A 19,163-nucleotide genomic window follows, 5' to 3' on the forward strand; every position below is an offset into this window, starting at 1 on the left:
GAATTCCAGAAATCAGTTCCCTGGAATTTGCGTTCGTAAACAATTAACATGAATTTGCCTTTCCAAATTTCCGCTGTACACAAAACACTTCAACAAAAGATTATATTCTAAAATATTGGTCCTTGGGATGTAAACAGACTTTTGTCGCTCAGTTAAAGCCTGGATATAAGCTCAAATTTTCTCTGAACTATGTGAAAGTTGCAAAATCATTTGTCTTCTGTTGTTTCTTTCCTCAAACTACAGTATTTATATATCAACAACATAAATGACAAATGTACAGGAATATTCACAAATTGGAAAAACAAATTAAGAGCTGAGTTTATACTCAGTAAAAACTGATCTGTGAAATGTGGTGCCATGGTGTGATCTTTTGAGTTTAGCAGATTAATGAAACCAGCTCACAGATAGATGAGTACCAACACTGTCACAGAAGTAAATGCAGGAATACACTAATAAAATTTGTGAAGGAAAAGTAAAATCTCAGACTTTGCACTTCCTCTGGAGGTACCTGGTCATGTACTTTCTCAGAGATGCCAAGGTAGCTGTCTCCCATACCAGCACTTGACAGTGCTCTTAAAACTTGCTAAATTCAAAAGGGGAAAGAAGAAAGTGAGGCAAGAGGAAGGCAGCTCATCCTTCCAAGAGCCATTCACCCACAGCGTCCAACAGCCCCAACTTGTCAGCAGATAGATCCTGAGGATCAGACCACCACTTGAAAGCATTTTATGACCATTTTCAAATGCAAATACTTTCTACTGAGTCTCCACCTTGCTCAGATTTGTACCAATAATTTAGAGGTCACCAGCTATTACATCTTATTATCTAACCCTTCAGACTCTGCTATCTTTCTTTTTACTCTTACTGTTCACTGATGTTTCCATTCACCTTTGAAGATGCCTTTTTAATTTAGCTGGGTTTTCAGACCACACTGTGGATTACATTTCCCACAAGCTTATTCCAGCAATTTCTTGGCAATAAATGATATTTGGATACCCCACAAAAACCCCACATCAAATATTGATTACTGTTATTTCCATTACCAGAAGCTAAACTAGTTAGGTCCTAAGGGCAAATTAAAGAGCTTGCTTCCAAGTCCTGGTCCTTTAGAGGAAGGATGTAACTATTCTCCATAACAAGGAAGATGCTGACACAAAAGCAAATAATGGCCCTAAAAATGGTTCATTCTCTGGCATGGTTAAATAAAGAAAATATAGTAAACTACTTTGCATGCAAAGGATAAAATCAATATTGTTTCCATTCAGGCAATAAAAATTACAGCACATTGCTTTAGATACATAGATACTCTTTATTTAAGGTGGAGTTTCCACAATTCCCTGCTGAATACCCAGCTCTGCAGCATGCACCTCTATAGCACTCAGCAATCTCTGCTTGACATTAGTACTAAACAATATTCATTAAGAGCATAACACTAAAGTGCAACATGTAAGTAAATCAAACTCTCAATGCTCTATTTTACAAATTTCATGGGCCACTGGGGATAATTAAAAGGGTAATTATACAAAGTTGGTGCAGTTTTGAGACTCAAATGACATTTTCTGCTTTAAAGCACTTGATAATCTGGTCTTTTTCTACTAAGACAGTCTTTTTGTACTTCGATGGTCAAACAGCATAAACAAACAAGAATTGTTTTTAAGGTATTTCAATTCTTTTTTCTCCCCCTACACTGTTTTTCTTGATCAATACCACTCACTAGTTATTCCTAAAAGCCCCATATTGTCAAGAAAAGTGAGACCTCTGAAAAAAAAAAAAATCCCTGATCACCATAAAATGCCACTGAGTCTCAAGCCTGGTTTAAACCATAGCTCTGAACAAAAATGGCATTGCTTTGGGTGTTTACAGCACTGGAGCACTCGTTGGTTTGTCACTGCATTTAACCACTGCTCTAAAGCCAGCAAAGTACATTACTGGTAGTAACAGCTCATGAAAAATACAGCGAAGAAACTGCTAGTGGCAGAAGCATTTAACTTTCTTGTTAGCAGCCTCCCCCATGTGGCACTTTAGCACCAGCAAGTTGTTTATTATGTTCTGTGCCAGGCAAAACTGATTAAATGGGGCTCTTAAGAATCAAAGCGTTATAAATTCATGGAAATACAGCAAGCAATAAATTCCATGGAATTAAAAGCTTACTAGTGCTATTAGCATTTCAGGGTGTTTGCATTGTTAATAGTGATGTGCAAAAATGATGTTCCTATAAGACAAGGCAAACCAACAGAACATATGCTTTAGCTGCTGCATTTTTATACCATGTCATCATCAATAGCAATTATTTTTTCCCAAAAAAACCTCAAAAGCTCATTAATGTTTTGAGAAAAAAACTGAACCAAGGGTCTGTAGACCGAGGATTTACATCCCTAAAGAGAAGTATTATGTAGGAAACAACATTGTTGTGAGTCTGTGGAAGAGCAGGAGATGGATTTCCTGGAACAGAGCTGGGGAGGAGGGAGAAGGGGTAAGGCAGGGTGACTTTGGTGACACCACAGGGACATGGTACAACACAACTTGCTAACAATTTAATAAGTAAACTCAATGCATAGTAATTCATAATACCAAAAAGAAAGGGCAATGTAGTCTGACCTGGTGGTCAGTAAATCTGTCAACAGCTCTCCAAAGAGACATCTTTACTCCGGGTCACTCTATCATCATTCCATGGGAATGACTCTGCTGGCAGGTGACTTAACTTCTCCATCATTACTGCAGAGCTCCCTGTGACACACCAGCCCAAGCTGGGATGAGACCTTCCCTTATGCCCATCTGTTTGCAGATAGCTGATAACTCTGTAAATGGAATTTCTTTCAAGCGGAAACTTGGTGGAGAAACCACGTTAGGTGTGTGGCTGAGCAAGAGAAGAATGGGACACCTTTCCAAAACCACAGAAAAATGGGCCTTGCAGGGTTTGTTTGATTTGTTGTTGGGTTTTGGGGGAGTCTTTCTGATTTGGGTTTGTTGTTTTCTTTTTAAAAAGGAACAATTTTTACCTTTCTGAGCTGCTTGAGCACACAGCAGCCAGATAATCTAACCTGCAATGTCCCTCTGGAGGGCAAGGGAAAAATCTGGCTCTTGTTGCAGACAGGAAAATCAAATCACCGCCTTGTTGCCACAGTTAAGGTCTGACATAGGATAAAGAGCATATTCTGGGTGGTACATCATGCACAGCTGGCAGCATGCAAAGTCAAAAAAAAAAAAAAACCCAAGAAAGCTTTGTCCAGAACAAACAGTCCCTATGCCATGGAGTGAGTCAGCTGCAGGGGTAGGAAACGAACCCCAAATCCTGTCCTGTGGGCTCAAGCGCTGGGCAAAGGACACATTAACAGTGAAAACCCTCTCCCAAGACTGAAGGCCTTGACATTTTGTTTGCCTCCAGCAAAACAAAACAAAGCAGTGGGTTTTTCACTGCTCAGAGGCACGTTATCCTTTTGATGTATGCATGTCCTGGCAGTCACACATCTGCATTGGGAGAGAAATAGCCCATTTTTTTTGGCAGTTATTTAGTCCTTTTCATCTGAAAGTTGAAAATGCACCACCGGTGAACCTTTGCAGCTCTGGGTTCTGCATATAAAAAGCAGCTGCTGAATACATGCAGGGAGTGAGGGCTTTTTCTTAATGTTTGAACAGTTCCAAGTTCAAACCCATTAAAGTCCAGGTCACACCGGGATCATGTCACTGTTAATGCATCCAGTTACACGCTGAGGGAAACCCAATATAAAACTGTGATAAACTCTAGTTTTCCTGCAGAGATACTCTAAGGTCTTGCCCAGATGATGCCACAGATCACTGGATGTCAATGTCAGAGGACGAGTCTCTTTAGAGCTGTTTTTAAGGAAGTCTCCTCAAATGTCCACCAAGCTTGTTGGGACCTTTGCCCTGCCCTCCTCCTGGAGGAAGAACTTATTGTCCCACTGATGTTTTCTCCCACACATCACAGGTTCCTACACAACCAGCACCAGCAGCCCACCTGCTTCTGTGCTTCACAGTAAGCATCCCTAAATCCATGCTGCTTCTTCTGGGGGCCAGTCCTCTCTGCAGGTGGGCACGGTCCCACTTGTTCTTGGGGGGACTTCACACCTGGCCAGCTATGTCCCAGGCATGGCAGCAGAAACTGCAGATACCTGGTACCTCATCACACAGCTGCTACAGCCCTGCTCTCTTGCTAAGAGGGCAACTGGCAGCTTCTGGCAGGGCGACTTCAAAGACAGGTTCCTCAAGTGACAGAGTACAAGTGACACTGGGATGCAGAGGGATGTGACAGAGTAAGTGACACTGGGATGTAGAGGATGTAGCACAGCACCACAGCACAGCCCTGCCCACCCAGGAACCACTGCAGGACTTCAGCATCAGCTTCAAACACAGCCAGGCCTAATAAACCAATTTACCCAGCTCCTCTCTGAGCTTTCCACCCTAAAGGAGGAAAAGGACTTTACTGGACTTTTTCACTTTATCAAGTATCTAGAAAATCCAGCAGCTGATCTGGATGGATTTCAAGGCCAGTTAACCATGGCAGCTTATGGAGCAGCACTGCTGCAGCTGGCCTGCAGAGCATGAGCACAGGACACAAATTTTTGGAAGATTTAGAATGCACACACTATACACATGGGATTTACACCGTCCACATGTTGGGTTTGCACTTTTCTTCTTGCAATTTTCTGAAAATTATTGCAGGGTTAAGAAACTGGAAAGAATTGTAAATGGTCTCAGAGATGCAAGACATGTAATTTTTTGAAAATGAACAATTTTATTAGTAAAATTCAAATTGTCTTTAAAAAGAACTGTCTTGTGCACTTGAATCTCATTGAGGAGAAGCTTAAAAATGCCAGTCTGCATTTTTAAACTATGTTCTCTCAGATATTCACCATTTTAAAGAAGAACAGGCCAGACTCTCCTTTTAATTACATGAATAAAAATCCAGGTAATTCTTTACATTTTAGCTAATATTTTGTCTAATTAGTATCTTTTTTTTTCCCCTCTCAAAACATGTATTTATCTGCTGTGAAATCAAAGGCAGAAATAAATTGGTTTAAAGATAGCAGAGAGTAAATAGCAAATTTGGAACCTTTCAGCCTTGCCCTGGCAATTTGTCTCCTATAATTGACTCAGCAGACATGCTTACAATTTCTTACAACTTTTACAAGACCTCCTGTGGGCTTATTTTAACATTCTCCAAAACTGAGCTCAAAGCTTTGGACTCTCTAAGCAAGCAGCACCAAAAGCAATCATTTTTCCCTCCTTAAAAATAAAGGAAACAAACAATAAAACCACATTTTTCTTCCTGGATATTGGATCTTAAAGAGGAACAAATATGCAAATGAATTTGCACTTTTTCAGAGATAACTTGTCTGTTTCTTTTCAATAACAACATTTTTAATAATGTTCAATATGCATTCACTAAATCTTTAGAAGCAAAATTTTCACAATAAAATTCCCTTCCCAATTACTGGAATAAGATTTCAATGGATAAGGATGACAGCAATAAAATAAACACAAACCACAAAAAAAGGGTTTAAAAGTCTCCCCACCCTCCCAAAAAAAGGAAATGCTCTCATTGCTCATATTATTGATTTATGCTGTTGTTGGCTTTTACATCCAGCACTTTCTATTTCTAAGATCTTTACAGACAATTACTAATGTCACAACTCTGTGGCCCTGCTCCATTGGTGGAAGTGCCCCAGGAGCAGGAAATGCTGTGCCCTCCCACAGACATTTCCTTCCAGTACAGGGATCCACAGTATAACCCTTAATAAGTCAGAGGATTAGGTGGAGCACTTGTATTACAACTAATAATGATAAATACATGGGCTATCAAAACTAACAAAAAGTGTATGACAGGAGAAGGAAGTAGATCTATTATTCAAAAGATGCCAATTTATAATTTTTTTAAGGGGGGGTAACAATTTTACCCTTAAAAAAATCATATTTCAACAAAAACTTACTTTGAAAAGCAATATTATAAACTTGGATATTAATGGTTTGCAATGGAAATGACGTCAGAGTCTTAGTTACAAATGTCCAAATGTTTGTGCTACTCTACTAAAAAAATAAACAGTGAGCTCAGAGTCAGAAAGAACCTGTTTGAGCAATTAAGCAATATTACGCAAAACACACTGGAAAGTATAGGGCCAGCAGAGGTGGGAGAGGCACAAATTAAAATTCACAGATTACACTGGGAGAAACACTGAACAATTAAACATCTCAGAGGTGGTGTCTGAAATTCCTGTTATTATCTGAGTGAAAAATGCTTTCATACATTGTAATGAGAATTACAGGCAGGCAATCAGGAACAAAAAATAACTTTTTTTCTTCTTTTTTTTTTTTAATGCCCTAGCTCTGGGAAGAGCTTCTAGATAAAAAGGGTGGCCTCCCATAATGCCCACTGACATCACTGGTCTTGTAACACTTATAAAACACATCTGCCATCACTGAACAACAATAATTTAAACATCATGGAAGATATACTTCTGGTGCAGGAGCAGGCAACAGGCAGTGACCTTACAGATGACCAAATAAAATATGCAACAAGACTATTTCTGGAGTCATTTTCTCACATCTCCAGATTTTATAACACAGGAATGTGCACTGTCTGTGATGTAAGTGTTCCAAAGGCAGGTTCCAAGCCTGCAAGGGGCTCTTACCCTTTGTGCTGAGACACAGGCAGGGCCATGAGACCCCAGCAGACAGCTCTGGTGTGTTTGGAAGCCCACCAAGCCTATTACAAGAAGTGAAAAACATCACTGTATCCACTGGCAGAGCAGTGTAACTTGTAAAACTGTTAGCACAGTGAATTCAGAGCTCACTGCCTGCTCCAGAAGGAAACCTTGAAACTGGGTGTTTCTATCCCATTCTGTGATTGAGACCAAGTGAGCTGTTTCCTTGGTGCATCTATACTGGCAAACATCAGTGCATCCTTTTTGGCTGCTTAATTTGCAGTCACAACTTTTACATATTGGTCCATTTTCAATAAATGCATTTGTTTCAATACCTGCACCTGTCTGATCTGTGGGTGCAGATGAGGCTCATCTGGAGGTGTGCATGAACCTCTCAAGCTTGTGCTCCATGTTCTTCAGGGATTCATATTGGGTGATGGTACTAACAGGAGAAACACTGTGGGATTATGCAAAATACTGGCCAAGTCTTGCTCACTTTAGCAGTCTTCATGAAGACCAGAAAGATTTGGTCCAAAAGCATCAGATAAGAAGATCAAAACCTGCTACTGACTATTAAAGCAGAGAAACATATTTTTCTATTAGCCCACTTGAAGATTTATAAGATATTAAGGAATATTAAGAAGAAGAAAAAGAAGAAAAGCTAAATGGGCCAAAAGAAAACAAAAGAAACATATTCTCTCGAGATTGCTAATGCTGGCAGACAATAGCACAGAAAGAACTCCTCTGACAGATCTTTGAAGTCTTCAATACAGCAAGCTAGTGGGCCATGTTAATGAGATTTGCTCAGATACTTCTTAAATTATCCCAAAATGTCTTAATCTATTTTCTACATCTTCTTGACCCAATTGTTTCAGGAAACTTACAGCTTCACATGTCTAGACTGAACTTTTCATTCAAACAGGTAAGGTCTTCAAACACTTTATGTTTCTAATGACCCCCACACAGACTTTTTAGGGTTTACTCCAAAACATGCAAGTAATGCTGTAACTTCTGTTACTAATGAATACAGAAACAGTTTGCACACACTGTATCTTTGAACCTTAAGAAGAGGTGTGACCTTAGGACCTTCCAGTAACTCAAAGTTCTTAACAATTAAGTTATTACAACTTCTCAGAAAAATCCAAAAGTAAATAAATCCAGTTTTAGATGAGGCCTGACGGACACTGATCACTCCAGCTACAGGACTACCACCCCAGCAGCAAGGGAGCAGCAGGGATCAATGGGGTCAGTCTTCCTAGTCCCTGTTTCCTGCTGAGGGTGACACAAGCTCTCCTGGAAAATGCTTCCAGTGTAATTTGGGCCCACTGCAGAAAAAACACTGGAGTAAATGTCCAAGAACCAGGCTGTCTGCTCTGTCACAGAACTCCTTGTGACTGCACCCCAGTCCATATTCAGGACCCATATTCAGAAGTAGCTTCACACCACATGTTCTAGAAACAGGAGCTGTTTATGCTCCCTAGTGTGTTTTAAGACCTTTAGGTCAAAAGCAGGAAGAATCAAGGTGCCAAATTCAATAAGAAAAACATCATCCCACAAACTTCGCACTGCCTGATGTGCAAAACACTCCACCCAAGCCAGTACAGAAAATAGGACTAAGGACATCACCAGCACACCTTCTGGAAGTCACCAGCAAGGAAGAGTGCTGGGGAGAAACTGCACACACTGATGAGCCTTTCATAACCAGAAATGCGTCCGAAAGAATTTGTTTCAGGGTTTTCACTTTTGCCTGCAATGGCCAGCAAAGACATGGCACAGTGACTTCACAACCTGTTTTGAGAACCATTTCTCTTCCCAATACAACAAAGTTGAAATAAAAATGTTCTGGTCCACTTTTTTTTCCATGCAGACCAATTACACAAACCATTTTTTGTATTGAGCTTAGGAGAAAAAGTCCTTCTGACCTATTTCCTGGCTTGAAGGGAAGGGAGGAGAAATTATACCTATATAAGAAAGTTATAGCTCAAACCCACAGATTTATCTGTCGATCATCTCATTCAGCTCTGAGTTTGAGCAGGTAGCTTCTGGTTTATTATCAATATTTAATCAGCATTTAACTCTGACAAGCATTAAGATTTGAAATTTTAAACTAAGTGCAACTTTGCTAAATCCTTTGTGTTGATTTTTTGCTGTTAAAGGTTTTCTAAAGGATTCTATATTTGCTATCTTAAAAGTCTACACGTGCCTTTTGTTATCAATAATGTACAATTTTAGTAGCATGTTTTGTACTTTTCAAATTTTCAGCATGCAAGTTATTCCTGATTTACAATGCTCACTGAATGCCCTTTGATTATTGAAAATGCTTTTACTACATTTAAACAAATGACTGCTCCTGGATAACAAACACTATTGCCCATAATTCTGTAAAAATACATTTCCTCTCCCTTCTCCCCAAATCAAACATTTTGAATTCTTACTGTGAGGATAAACTGGCATATAATTAGGCATTATGCCTAACAGTGCTAAATAAAAGAGAATGTAAACATCTTAATTCTGAAGGTTTATCCGTCAAAGACCCTTGTTGTATCTCTCCTGTTATTTGTGCTTCTGTTCAGAGCTCCTTGGAGCTCACGGGCAAAAAAAAAAAAAAAAAAAAAGAGAGAAAGAGAAAGCAAACAAACCACGCAGAATAAAAATCTATTTTGCCAGCTCTGAGCTGCCTGCCACCCCGCGTGCCCGAGGCCAGGCTCGCGCGCAGGGCTGGGACGCCGGGGCCACGCGGCTGCTCCTCAAGGAGTAGAGTCCTGCTCTGCAACTGCTCTGAGCAGCTTAACCACTAACTCAGGAGATGGGATTTCACCTGAAATTAAGCTATCAAGCAATTGAGCTCAAACTCAATCAACCAAACCCTTAACCTTCCCTGTTTCAGTGGCACTGCTCTAATTAGGACTCTATCACTATTTCCATTACTATCTCCTATTCTCATGGTTTATTATCTCAGTGGTTTCAATTCTCACCCAGTTTAAATTTGACATCCAGTTTCTTGGGCCACATATCATTCATTATGGCTTTTTTTAAATGAAGTATGTTGCAAGAAGAATCCTGCAATAAATAGGTTTTTGTTGAAAACTGCACCCCTCACTGCAGTAGAAGAAGGACAGAGCCAAACCTTCTTTGAGAAACAATCCTGATGTTAAGGACATGTTGAACAGCTTCTTTACCATTAAGTTTTAAACTTTGGTTAACAGTTTGATAACATATCCTTGAACAAAGATCCATCTGCACACACCATTGCTGCCCCATGCTTCTCCAGTCCTCAGTGTCTTCCCCCTGAGCCTGGATGAGCTTCTAGGAAACAGAGTTTGGCTGAACTCTGCTTCCCAGCTCTGCTCAGAGGTGAGAATCAATAACCTACGATACACAGGAGATCAGGCTGAAAAATCTAATGGTCTTTTCCAGTGAATCACCCAAACTGCTTTCTGCTGAAGGATGAGTGACAGAGGGGATGTGTGCCTGAGTGATGCACTGATGGTAGTAGTACAGAATAGATCTGCTTTTGGAGACACAGCCTATAAGCTTCAGGGAGTCTAAAGGTAGTGTCCTGCATTTAACACCACCAAAATTCCAAATTTTCCTAGGTCACATAGGACACAGCCACACATGAGCCAAGAACAAGAGACCCATTAATTATGAGGCCCTCTGATGCACCTGGGACTTCAAATTCTACCCTTATTCACAAAAACTCAAAGGAGGAACAACCCTGCAGAATGAGGAAACACTAGCTCCTTAAATTGCAGGATCTGCTTCTTCTCCAGTAGCTGAAATACATCTAATACTTCATGGGCTCCACCATAAAAAAACAAACCAGTAAGATTAAAATCTTGAAGAGAGGGGTATATCATATAGCTGACATACACCACTGGCATGGCCAAGGATTGCAATATTCACTTGAACTTCATGAATTTCATCCTAACTAAATAGATATTTTTGGCAACAAAGAACTGAAAAAAAAAAAAAAAAAATCCCAGATCGTCCTCAGATCTATTTTAATTTAAAACAGAAGAGAACAGGGACATTTTTTCCCCCTTCAAGTACATTTTAATAAAATTAAAAATAAAAATAGCTCTAATTCACTCCAATGCATTTAGTCATTCCGTAAAATTCTAAGTTTAAAATGAAATCACCATTTTATATTCAAACAAGGTCAAGAGAACAGCACTAACGAGCACTGACATCACAGTGAACAGCAGCCACTGCTCAGCGCTTACATCAGTGTTGCTTGTTGCTATGGTGCTTAACCGACTATTAATTTCTGAAAGAAGGTGATTATAAAGCAGCCATATGAACCTCAGTCAGATGACACCCTTCAGTACCAAACACTGATCTGCGTTACTCTTCTCCTCTGCAAGTTAATTTTGTGAATCACCACTTTTGTGATGTTAATATCCCTTCCCAACTTGAAACTTTGGACCAGATGAGAGGCAAGGAGTTAATTTAGAAGCAAAGGACTTTCACGCTGCTTTAAATAAAAATCATTTTGCAGAGAGTGATATTTCTTTCCTTTTTGCTGTGCTCCAAAGACTAAAAAGCATGTGTTTTAACTTTTGCAGTGATAATAAGCAATCAAATTAACAGCTACATTTTGCTCTCCTGATCTGCTTGACGTGCTGCTGGAAACCCAGAGTGTTTCAGCCTGGGATGAAGCAGCACTGAAGCTGACTTGACCACTCTCCAGGGATTTGCCTCAGTAAAGGAACCCTGCCACAGGCTGTGCCACTGCATCTCCCAGCCCAGCAGCCATGGACCAAGGAGCTGCCACAGAGACCAGCCAGAGCAGGGTCTTCCCATTCCCACACAGGCTCTACCCAGTTACCAAACAGCCTTCTCGGAGCATGGCTGAAAGTCAAAAAGTGCATCTTTTTTTGGCCTTGCTCCTCAAATGCAACTGAATATCTAAACCAGCGGTTTCCCAGGCAAAGTATGTATTTTTAAGGCACAGCATTTACTCCAAAAGCTCCAAGCCCAATGCTGCAAACTTTATCCATGTTGCCAGAAAAGCCTTTACTTGTGCAGCTCAGGTATGGTCCTAGAGCTTGCAGGATCAAATCTTTTGTTCAGACATGCTTCAAAAATAGTGTGAAAGCCATTATATTTGTATTTACCTTCTTCAGTTGCTCCTGTTAAGCAATCTTCAGTTACAGCCACCCAAAAAGGTCACTCTTCTTACTCTGCAGAGAAAAGAGGTAACACACATGACTCTGGGTCAGTGTCAGCAGCAACACCCAATGCATTTTCATTGGCACCACATTTGCAAGTACAAACATAAATAAAGCAACAAATGAATCTAATCGCGTTTAATGGTGAATGACTTTCAGAGAGAGTTAATAAAAACAATCAAGTCACAGGACTGCAGCTTATCAGTACCAGCTAGTGTGAGGTTCTTCAGTTCAGCACAAACAACTTGGTCTTTGGGAGAAGAAAAGGAGAAGCAAAAAACCCCATGGAGATGAGACATCTTTGTTCTCTAACAAACTTTCTTAATCTTGATGTCTATCAATCTATTTTCAGTTTGAATAATAAATGAGTTCAGTTCTTTGTTTCAGAAATCTGACTATTGTCTGCATGGATTCTCCTTACTTAAGGCATGTTAAGACCATTTGTAACCGCTGCTATTTTATCTTCTGGATCCTTTCATTTTTCTCATCCTTTTCCATAGAGACAAAGTCCTAGATGAGATTTTAGAACTAGCTGCATCTTCCGAATTCAGAAAGTTGTTTACTGTCTTGGGATATCTTCTCATTAAGCATTACCAAGAGCACGCCAAGGTGGTGAGAGCAGTGGGTATTAAAAGGAGGAATAATTAAAGTGTATCTTTATAAAAAGTAGGAGGGAGAAAACAGCACGTGTAGGTTTTTTTTACCCTGTATATTACTGCATCTTGTGTACTCTGTCTTATGCAAAAGAGTATGTAATCTTTTAAGAAACATGACAATCTGCCACTTTCTGTTCATGTAATTGGGATCAACATATGGTACAAGAGAAAAGAAAAACATTTGTTTATTAATTTAGATCAAGTTACTAACTCAAACCACTAACAGCATTCAGAATTAATTCCACATCAATTGACCAAATACCTTAACAGAGTAAAATTATAACATAATTTCACTGAAATGCTGATCTTCTGCTGCAGAGGTACAGAGTACTATGTAATATAGACAGAAGGAAATATGTGATAATTTGGTGACACCGGTGACTTCATACGAAATGGAAAGTCAGTGACATGTGGATGTGTAAGACAGAGCTACGTGAAACTCCATTTCATAAAATTCACACAGTGATGTGGAGTTTTGGGGGTGTTTGTGAAACTCACCAAATGGTAAGCTGTGCTATTTGCATCACTAGGTGAAGCTTTTTACTGGAGCAGTAAAATACCAACCTCTGGGAAAAAAATCAGAATCTTCACTAAGTTCACTCAAAAGAATATGAACTCATTCACCATTTATTTTGGAAGGAAAAATATTTCACAATGAGAATGAGGCATTACTTCTTTACCATTGAAACCTGATTATTTTCAGCTGGGCGAAAAAATGTTACCTTGATATGAAATCAATATTGGTTTTATCTGTTGCTCACTGGCACTTTATTTCATTTTTATTTTTTATGTTTTGTGTGAGAAGCTCTTCACAGTTCTTGTAATGCCAGTACCAGAACATCAGGGGCCAAAATTTGAGCATGTTTGCTGTATAGGAAGCCTATGTTCCTTGCTGAGGTACACATATAAGACATTCCTGATTCTGCACTGTAAAGGACATAACACTACTCCATCATAATAGGTCAGGGCTCACCTTCCTGAAAGTATGTAAAACAATACATCTTTTATGTAAAATACATGACCTCTGACATGTGATGTGCTCTTAGATTAGCAACAATAAAGGCTTTTATCCTGCTTTGCTGCAGGGGTTATCTTGGGTTTGACACTTTAAACCTCTTTTCATATTTATCTGTTTTATAAATTTTCTGGGTATTTGGCAGTCAGATCCTTATTTTGGCAGTATTTTGGCAAGCAGGCTTCATTTCTACCCTGAGTCTTCACGATAGCAAATGAACCATCTTAAAATGTACTTTTTAAGGAAGTTGCTGAAAATTACATGTTTGCATAAAATGTGCATTCAGTATCTCTTTGGGCAGTGCTGAATAAGGCAGGTATCATTTTCTAAACACATTTGTCTTGCATGAACCACACTCCAAGGAAATCCGGCTCAACCATCAGCTGGTGGGAGACCAACAGGGTCTATAGGGGGCTGATGAGGAGTCAGCTCTCCTCACAAATTACTCCCTGATTGAAATCCTTTAATTTCTGGTTATCAAAATCCTGCTATATGTTACCTGGCTTTCAAAAATATGGAAAATGCACCATTAAAGTTAAAATGAGCAGCAGAAACAGCTGTTCCCACCTGTGAAAATTTCTCATTAATAGTCTAAAAGTTGAGTATCTCAAAACATAGAAACACAAATACAGACTTTCCTCCTGAAACTGTTTATATGGGTGAGCAAATTGATGTAGGCAACACACATTCCTTCCATCATGCTGTCTTTAAGATAAACACAAAGTACCATCAACACTGTAAGTGTGTGTGTGGAGCAAACAAAGAAAAAAATCCCATCCTACCAAAGCAAGACATTTTGCTACACTCATATTTTCCCCCAAAGGAGATGATTAAAATAGAAACCAAAGCACAAATAAAAATCCACTTTGCAAGCAAGCAGCAGTGGTCCTGCTGCCTGGTGAGCAGAGAGAAGGTCTCAAAGCATCCTCAACGCCACCTCCAAGCCTCAGCTGATTCCCCACATGAGGAAGAGTCCACACAAAACTCTGCACCCTGAACAGATTTTACCAGATAGTCCTGAAAATGTCAGGTTCGTTCACCACGTGCCTCAGTTTACCCACGAGTGAGATAGGTAATTGTAACAGAGTTTGAAATCCTTGGATATAAAGCTACTTTTCAAAACAGTGTTTGGGGCAGGATTTTGCAAAGACAACAATAATCTCAACCCGAACCTCTTCCAAGAGAAAGGCCCACCCTTGTCTGGATCAAGCCCTACTTATTCCCCTGGTACCAAGGGACCAGGCAAAGATCAGAATCTTTGCCATTACACCTGCTGTTGGGCTGGACCTTGCAACTCTTCTGATCCCACAACATTTATTTGATTTAGTGATCTCCTCCTCCAGGGCAGCGAGGTCATTCCAGGGAGGCTGCAGGATGGAGCCCTAACTCCAAGGGATCACCGCAAAGCCAAAATTAACCAATAATACAGAGAATACTCAGAAACAGAGACCATCGCAGAATGAAAGTCTACTTGAAACTCTAACATTTTTACTAATATCTAAATGAGAACAGCCTTGGGTATAGCCAAAAATAGATTAACAAGGACCTTGATCCCACACAAACTGGCTCTGAGTAATTTTACACAGGAAAGTAGAACACCAGTTGAGCTGCTCCTCTGCTCAGAATTATGCATGTACATTTCTTTTCGTCAGTGTCCCAGCCCTCAGAAACCTACAATTTATTACAGGAAACCTAAGGCAATGAAGGAATCTCCCCTTCACTACCTAGAAAGCACAATTTAAAAAAAAAAAAAATTTAAAAAACAGACACACCTGATAGCACAAGAAAGAAAATGGGTTTGAAATTATATTTTGATTTATTTTTTCTTATATAAGACCAGCTGAAATGTATTTAATGTGACTGATTAAAATATTTACTAAAAAGCTTCCTGAAAGTTTTAAAATACCAAAACCTGATCACCAAAATAAGCACTTCTGTGCAGTAATTTCTTCTAAATAAAGTGAACTGTAACCACCTAATACAGCTGTTATTTCCCCTCAAAAGTCCCTGAGTCACATTCAAGTGCACACAGGCTGAAATATGAAATATGTACTGTTTATAAAATGTCCTATTCTTATAATCATTATTTTCTTGTCCTATGCAGGAAAAGACACAATCTGTGATTTTATCAACTGCATATTTGTAATAGAAAAACAAAAATATTTTTATTTGGTACTTTGCTGGTTCTGAAAATACAGAATGTACACTGACTGTAGAGAAAACATCTGGTGCCAGGCACTCATGTGCCAGTCCTGCACACAGGTGATTTTCTCACCCAGTACACTCAATTTGGTTACTTGCACTAATACAAATAATGTGTGGAACTGTTTTGAGGACGGTCAGTAGTTGTCTCTTCAGTTTTGTCGTACCTATTTTATTTTTAAAGAGCTATCTAGCAAGTGGAAAAAAAATGTATTAAACTAAATGCTTCAAACCTGGGAGTGATTTTTTTTTTTTTTCTGACCACTGTCAAGGTGGCCACCTTATTGTGCAGCAAATATAAAATGTCAGGAGGCATGGCACAGGAGATGCTCTATACCAGGAGTCCTTACCACCTCCTCAGAAAGTGAAATGCAGGTAAGCAGTGAAACTGTGAGAGACTAAGTGCACTTCTTCCACCTCTCTTTGAAGAGGGGGAAGTGGATTTGGTACAGGCCAAAACACAGGGATATCAATGCTCACTACCTTGCTGCTTCTCAGTGGAAGGAGGGAGCAAATCATACTCTATTTTCCTTTCCAGTCATTAGCAGGCTGTTCAGAATCTCTGGCTGGTGCTTGTTATTTATTCCAAACAGAAATAAAATAAAATAAAAATAAATAACAGCACGAGGACAAAGCTATGCGCAGCACATTCGCTCTTTCAAAATAATATTACCTTTCAAGTCCACCGTAACCTTGGAAAAGAAAAACTCGGCGTAAGCCGAATCTACAAAACTAATCACGATCCGTTCCTCCCCCGCTTTTTAACAGCTCTTGCAGGGAACACACGGGTGCAGTTCGCAGGCAAGTTGGGAACAGCTCGCTTCCAACACGGGCTCTGCACCGCGATCGCTCAGTCCTGCATCTCTCACTGATGGATTCGCTAGTTCGGCTCTCATGCGTGCCAGCGCTGCCCTCCCCGGACCCATGCCGGGTGCGGGGAACGCCCCCCGAGCCGCCCCGGCTGCCAGGTGAGGAGAGCCCAGCCCCGAGCCATGCCCCATCTCCCGGGCCGGAGCCCACCTCCCCGAGCCGGCGGCCGGCATCTCCCGCAGCCAGAGCCAGCCATCAAACGCCGCCGCCCGGCTCCTATCGCCAGATCTTCCCCGCTTCTTAAAATAACTCGCCGTGCCTCAGCACCGGCCTTAACCATTTTACGCCTGTGCGACAGCTCTCCTCCTGAAACCCGACCTCTGCGGGCGGACGATGCCCGAGCCGCGGCGGCGGGGCCGGTGCCGCCGCTGCCCGGCCGGCAGCCGCCGCGGGGCCGCGGGCAGGGCTGGCGCTGTCCCCAGCGCCACTTTCCGCGCACACACACACACATCCACACGGGCACACATCGCCCCTCCTTCGCCGTGACCCCGGCGCTGCTCGGCGACACTTCCCCGCCACGGCCCCCCCGCCCCTGTCCCGTCCCTTACCTGGCAGGCGAGTGACACTCCTGGTCGTGGTCATGTGAAAATATTTTCGAGGTATCCTTTAACAGCCTTTAAATATTGAAGCCTAAAAACAATATTTGCTGTTTTACCTTTTGAAGCTTTAACAAAAGCTTTGTTTTAGCATTTACCTCGGTGTGCAATAAGAGTTAATAATCAAATCCGTCCCAACCCCCACAAATGTTAAACAAAAAGATAAAAGAAATGCAAATAGCTATTGTCATGGAAAGTTAAAGTACCTGTCTGTATTTTTAAGTGAAAACTATTATCTCTATCAATCAAAATTTAAGAATACAATAGCACTAATCACACGAGGTGCTTTGACTGAGGTACTTTTCCTCATAAAAAGTTTTTTTTTTTTTTTTTTAACTGGTGCATAAAAGTAATACACTTACAATTAGACACGGTATTTGTAATTTTGTTATTAAAAAACCTCAGCAGTCTTATTGTTAATAAATGCCTCTGAGTCTGTAGGCTGATTCGTACCCAAGAAGACCAAAGTCCCTACATATTTTAATAAGGTTGATGAAATTTTATTCAGATTCTCACACTTTCCAACATGTGGTGGAACAGCACACTCTTCTGTTTGAGAGGAGTTACTCAAACGAAGGAAATAGTTAATTGGGAACCAAAACTACTACTTCTGGCCTCGCCGCACATTTTCCACATTTCTCCAAGCGCTGTCTGTGCTTCAACCCTCAGCCTCCAAGACGTGCCCTTTGTCGTCTTTTCTTTAATTTTTGATGCCAGTTCCCTCCCGTCGGACCCTGACGCTCTCCCAACCCGGCACACATTACGTATACACTGTGTACATTGTGCAGGCACACCGCACGGATTCTCTCCAAAGTCATTTTTAAAACTAATTTGTCCAGACGGAATCAGAAACGGAGCTGCGCAGTTAATAAGTGCAGGAGCGAGCGGCAGTAATTACGCCTGTACTAAAAGAAAGAGCCCGAGATTAAAATACCTATAAGTAAATAGTTGAGGCAGGATGCCATTATGCAAACTCTGCTCTCGGGGAGGGATGTCTCCCACACTGAGGAGCAATAGGACTGTTATTTTTTTCCCCCTGCAATATCAGGTTTCCTACTCCACAGCTCTGGTACTCTGCATCATGGCTAACATCTCTAGTGTGCTATTAATATCAATGAAGAGACGATTCAATTTCCACATAAGAAAAACCTCCCTATTACAGCGCAGACATTCTAGTGAGGACCCTTGCAAAGGAAACAATAAAGACCAGAGGGTTGCTTTTTTTTTCCTCCCCCCCTCCTCCTCCGTGTTTTTTTTTGGTTTTTTTTTTTTTTTGCTGCTTCTTTTGCAGTTCTGCGTTGCTCACTGTTTGAAAGCTTTTAGCTAACAATGGAAGCATTATCTTCAGGACAGTTACAAAACAGGATTTGTTAGTACAAAGAATAATAACACCAAACTCATTCCCCCCCCCCACCCCACTTCCCCGCCCCACAAATACCTGCCTATTGCAATATGGCATTTAATGCTTGATTCAGAAGTATATGCCAGAAACACCTGTATTCTTGATCTAATTCCCTGCAACAAACTCCCTCAGCAGACCAGTTTTGCTCCAGGAGGTTTGGACAACTATAAGCAAATATTTTGTGCATTTATAAAATGGAACAGAAAAAAAGTATCTTATTCTACCGAGTGCAAACTTACCCATTAATGAAGAAGAAAAAGGCTTACAGCCGTACAGTAATTCCCAACCAAGTGCAGAAAGTTGAGAGTTTGAAAACACTAAAGCACTTTTGACTATCAAGCCTTTCTGTGCTTCAACACTGGCTGCAGTGTAAGGAAGGACTGAAGGTATGTGGTCTAAACACAACAAAAGCCACTGCCTTACTCTAGATTAAATATGCAGGAAGAGGCCCCTTTGCATAAACACAAACACTCAGCAAATGAGTAACTGGCTCAAATCAGACGCCTGCTGTGCATTCTACCTGTCCTGATCTCTGACAAGCTACACAGCTTGTTTAAGGGGATAGGAGCTGCAGAATCAAATCAAATAGCGC

At 40.7% G+C, this 19,163-nt stretch overlaps 1 protein-coding gene across 15 annotated transcripts in view; it reads right to left on the reverse strand.

Annotated features, from left to right (window-relative positions):
• Positions 1-19,163, reverse strand: part of FOXP1 (forkhead box P1) — a 380,080-nt gene that overhangs the window by 208,153 nt on the left and 152,764 nt on the right. For 12 of the 15 annotated variants that reach the window (XM_077786176.1, XM_031505960.2, XM_031505961.2 and 9 more), the window contains one exon: positions 11,777-11,842. The gene's annotated coding sequence lies outside the window, so the exon portion shown is untranslated. Of the gene's footprint in view, positions 1-11,776; positions 11,844-17,121; positions 17,204-17,531; positions 17,548-19,163 lie in introns of those variants that run through there. The other 3 variants (XM_021550633.3, XM_077786177.1, XM_077786179.1) reach the window with 3 other exon arrangements.

The sequence above is a fragment of the Lonchura striata genome, chromosome 12 (genome assembly GCF_046129695.1).
Source record: "Lonchura striata isolate bLonStr1 chromosome 12, bLonStr1.mat, whole genome shotgun sequence".
Classification (NCBI taxonomy): Eukaryota; Metazoa; Chordata; class Aves; order Passeriformes; family Estrildidae; genus Lonchura; species Lonchura striata.